The following is a 5,547-nucleotide window of genomic DNA, read 5'->3' on the forward strand; positions in this document are numbered from 1 at the left end:
CTAGGTGACCAATTCATAGTCACACAGCACTTGGGTAGTAGAATAAAGACTTCAAGTTTAGGTATTCTGACTCCAGAATCTGTTCTTGTTAATAGTATGCTATGTTGGTTTTTAAGTGTAAGCATAAGGAAAGAAATAAGGAGATAAGGGCTCAGAAAAACTGGAAAGAGTTATAATTGATAGAGTATGATCTTAGAGGAATAGTAAAGGAAAAGACAAGAAGTATTTGCCTTAGAAAGTAAAACGATACAATTCTCATTTCTTAAGCAAGAAGGGGAGGGGGTAAGCAAAACAAAAAAAGAGAAAGAGAGATTGATTTTGAGATGGAGAGAATGGATCTTGAGGGAGCATAGTACGTGTAATTCAAGTAGGAAGTCAAAATCTGAAAATTCTGGAGTTATAATTGGTATTGGTATAGGAAGTCTATAAATATACATGGATTATTAAATATAATGAGTGCCTCCTAAAGCTAGTGAAGACAGATTTGCAGTAAACATGATGAACATGGTTTGATAACTTTCTCCATGTAAATCCCTAGACCTCATGAAAGGGTCTATGAAAGGCAAGAGGGTTAGCCAGGACAGAATAAAAAATACATAAAGTCAAAGGAGTGAGAGATTATAGAAAAGGAATAAACCCAATTAAATTGTGTGACAATGGAATTTAGGCTGAAACTACAATAAGTTACTAAACTAAATAGGAATATGAGAGAGAGACGTGAAATACAAATGCAGCCAAAGAAGGTGGACAGAGATAATGAAAAGGTAGAAAAAGAACTTGAGTTTGAGATTAGATAGAGAGGTTTTAAAATGGAATGCTCCCTGCAGATGACAAGATATAAAACTCATGACATTTTACACTATAGTAGAAAGTCCTATTGTTTTGAAGATTGCACCTAAGGATCTCCATGATCTGCAATTCACTGATCTCTGGTCTTTTAAACATACCTTACTAATGTTCTCTGCAGTCACAATAGTTTTATGGCAGTTATTTAAATATAACCCCATCAAAAAAAAAAAAGAAAATAGTGACTAATTCTTACATAAACTGGATTTAATTTTGACCAAAGTATATTATTTCAACATTAATTTTTAATTCAACTTGTTAATATGTTGTTTAGATATTACATCTTCATTTATAAGTGAAATATGTTTGTAATTTCCCTTTATAATAATATATTTTTTCCAATTTCAATATGAGGTGTATCCAGATGAAGCAGAATGATTTTGAAGTATTTTTTCTTTTTCTGTTGTCTATATGATTTGGCATGATCTGCTTTTTGAAATTATCTTTTATTTTTATTTATAAATATTAGTTGTCTATTTTTTGAGACTTTGGAAAAAATAATAAAAAGAAGAAGCTAGCTGATGACTCCATAGTGAACCTCAGAGATAAAGCATTCTATAATAGACATACTCTTATTTGACAATGTGAATGTTACCTTTTTTGAATTATTATATTATAATTGCTCAATATTTCATTGCAGCAATCATCTGATTTCTTTTCTGAATGTACTTATCTTCGTTTGTTCTTTACAAGGTTTTTGTTTCTAGTCCTTATCTTAAACATCGTTATTGTTATTAAATTTTAAGCCTTTTCGATTTTGTGAAGGCTGTCACAACCACATAAATGATCGCGCTAGACACGGATTGACAGTACACGCTGCAGGAGGTGAAGCTAACTATAGATGCAGGATAGCACTGAACACTTCTCGCAGAGTCCTTTTATTGAGAAGATACATAATAGGCAGAAAGATTACTAAGCAAAGACATGCAGGGGCTGCATGCTCAGGGAAACGATCTCATAGGTGCCAATAGAGAATGTATTCAAGGAAATGATCTTCAAGAGTGGTAAGGAAATGATCGTCAAAATACTAAATGCAATTTTTCTCCACAAATCCTTTAAGGAACTGTCATAAAATGCTTAATGTTTAACAATAGCCTTACTACTACAGGATTGAACTTTACTTCTCCAGTATTACTGAGTTACTTGGTGGCTTGCCTTCCAAGTCACAAGAGATTTCCAGGCTTGCCAGGAGAATGTCTTGTTCTCAGTAATTCCTCATATAAGTTACGATATTGGTGACTGTTGTAGTAAGTATGATGTTTAATCCTCTATAGAAGGCAAAAAGTGGAAACTAAATAAACACATGTATATGTAAATAAATAAATATGAAAAAAAGACCCCATTTTCTCAGAAGGACCTTAGCACTTTAGAAATATTTGAGTGACTTTTATTAACATGCATTATTCTAAGTGTGGGGGCTATAACAATGAACAAAACAAAAAGGTTTCTACCCTCTTGGGACTTACATTTTAACAGAGGAAATATTATCAATCAAATAAGTTATAAATATATCATTCCAAATTGTTATAAGTGTGATAAAAGAAAAGTACAGAGTACAGTGAGAAACTGGAATATTTTATTACCCTCATACTCCCTTCTCCAATACACACAGCAAAATCCAGTTACTTTTTCAGGTTCCATTAAGTGATACTTAAATATCACTTCTTCAATGAAGCTGTTCTTTGACCTTACAGACTAAGTGAGAGCTCCATGTTATATGCTATCATTGTACTTCCACTTGTCCTACAGAGCATTTATCAAAATTGTAAACACTGTTAAATATTTGTCCCCTTCCACCTCATATGACTTTAAGCTCTGTGAAAGCAAGGATTTTGTCTACTTTGTTCACTTCTATATCTCCTTCTGGTGAAAAAGTTTTAAGTGAATAGATAAAAGTTGTGAATATGTTTAATGTATATTTATAATGAAATAGTTTTCAAGCAACACAGTAAAGGAGATATGAAAATTGATAATAAGGATGGGTCAAAAGAGAGGGAAAATAAACTACAAAAAGATGAGACCAAAGAAGAGATAGTTATAAGAGGATGATGTGTATTTAGCATGAAAGCAGTGAGGGAATATAGAAGATAATTCATTTGGAAATGCTTAGTTGAATGGCTCGAATATGGAACTAGCCAACCTCACTACTCTGAAAACTTCATGAATAAAGTTCTGTCTGTGCTCTTGGGTAGAAATAACTTACTCATATGCACAAACCAATTTCTCAAAATAAAATAAAAGATCTTACAACTTAGGCACAGGTGGTATTCACCACCATCTGTCTGTTGTCAGTTTTCTCTTCTCTTTTGGATTACCCTTGTCAATAAAGTACTAATAATCCTCACTATCAAACTCGGAATGCATAAACCATGACTGATATCCTTGGAAATGCTCAGTTCTCTCCACTGCAGGACTCTTAACTATTATTGTGCATATGAATCAACCGGAGGCCTCATTAAAATGAAGATTCATTCTGATTTAGTAAGTCTAGTTTGGGACTTGATGTTCTGTATCTCTAACAAACTCTCAAGTGATGTCATTGCTGCTGGTAATCACACCTGAAGTAGCAAGAATTTAGATCTACATTAACCAATATGGCAGGCACTAGCTGAGCCCTTGAAATTTGGCTACTCCAAAATGATATTTTCTTTCTTTTTTTTTTTTTTTTTTGAGACAGTGCCTCAAGCTGTCCCCCTGGGCAGAGTGCTGTGGCATTACAGCTCACAGCAACCTCCAACTCCTGGGCTCAAGCGAGTCTCCTGCCTCCGCCTCTCAAGTAGCTGGGACCACAGGCGCCCGCCACAATGCCTGGCTATTTTTTGGTTGCAGCCATCATTGTTGTTTGGCAGGTCTGGGCTGGGGATTCGAACCCACCACCTTAGGTGTACGTGGCTGGCACCTTAGCCTAAAATGATATTTTCTTAAGTGAAAAATACTATATTTCCAAAACTTAGGAAGAAAAAAGAATACAAAATACTTTACATTTTATAATGTTGCTTACATGTCAATTTCAATATTTATTTTAATAGTAGTATATTATATAGTATGCTATAATTATTATAATATTTTTACAATATTTACAATGTTTTTTGATATAGATTAAATAAAAGTAAAACTAATTTCACCTGGTTTTTTTTTTTGCTTTTGAAAATGTGATTAGGAGAATATTTAAATTCTCGCATTATATTTTTATCAAGTAATGCTAATGAAGAACTTTTCCAAACATGTTTTCCCTAAATTTGACTTCTCTCTCCTATTCCCATTTTTCCAGGGTCCTGCCTACTTATAGTCCAAAAAATACTGTGGTATCTTGGTATCTTAGGTATAACTGAAGTTTGTTATTGTTATCATTATTGTTGTTGTTGTTGTTTGAGGTGAAATCTCACTCTATTGTTCAGTCTGCTCTCAAATTCTTGGGTTCAACTGATCATTCCACTTTTACTTCCAGAGTCGGTGGGACTAATGTTAAAGTTTTAATGGCTGAAATTGATATAAAGCAATCTTATGCCATATGTGCATATGAATCAACTGGAGGCCTCATTAGTGCCAGCAGTGCTCACATTTATACTAAAGAGATTACATTTACACCTTAATTTATATCAATTTCAGTCAAAACTTAGAAGCTGATAAGAAGCCAATATATAACCGGTATTTCCATACATTTATCCCTATGATGGCTGGATACAAACCAAAGGGTGATGTGGCTTTACAATACAGGTCCTGACAAGGGTGGCCAGTTAAATTTAAATCTCAGATAAACAATGAATAATCATTTAGCATAAGTATACCCCATTTGGGACATCCTTATCCTATATAAATTATTCCTTGTATATCTGAAGTACAGATTTAACCGAGCTTCCTGTATTTTATATGAAAAATTTACCCTGACAAATAATAGTTTCTATTTCTCTTTACCAACTTATGACTTAAAATATTTCAGTAATTGATTAATACATTTGGATATGATTATCAATAGCTATCATGTAAGAGAAGTTATCCTAATTACTTTCTATTATGTTCATTTGGAATTAGAAAACATGTCCCAATAAAATTAGATATTCTTCTGCGCATTCTCCAGTGTTTGGGGGCATTATCAGCTCATGGTTCAAAAAAAATGTGCTGTTATAAATCTGCTTTTATCCTGGAATTGGTACTTTCTGCATCTTGCTACAATTGCCATCCTCAAGCCCAATGAAAGAGAAAAGTCAATTTAATTAACATTAAAATTATGTAACAAATAATTGCCTTTAGGATCACCATCTTCTTCTGTAATTTGACATAAAGAGAAGCATCTGATGATAGACTCAGGAGCAAGATAACCTCATACCTCAGGGTCAGGAATCTATCTTTTCCAGAGAGCCTGTGATCCTAATGATTTTATGCTGAATCCAAGCTATAATTTGGCATTGTATGGTAGTTTAGATGTCATACTATATACATTGATAGAACTTGATCATGACAGTGGTTCACAGGAAATACTAGTAAAAAAGTTCAAGGTTTTCTCCTTCTCTGTTTCTTCCTTTGGCTCAAACTGGTAGGCAGTAAGCATATTTAATCAATAAAGGATTAAATGATAAACCTCTCTTCTGACAAGTAGCAATGTGAAGCATGTGAAGATTTCACTTTCTGCTCCTGACCTGCTGCTTCCAAGCCAAAGTATGATAGAATGGTCAGTTTTCTTCTTCCTTGTTTTTCCCCTAA

Source organism: Otolemur garnettii, unplaced genomic scaffold (genome assembly GCF_000181295.1).
Source record: "Otolemur garnettii isolate 467f Iridium unplaced genomic scaffold, OtoGar3 scaffold00110, whole genome shotgun sequence".
Classification (NCBI taxonomy): domain Eukaryota; kingdom Metazoa; phylum Chordata; class Mammalia; order Primates; family Galagidae; genus Otolemur; species Otolemur garnettii.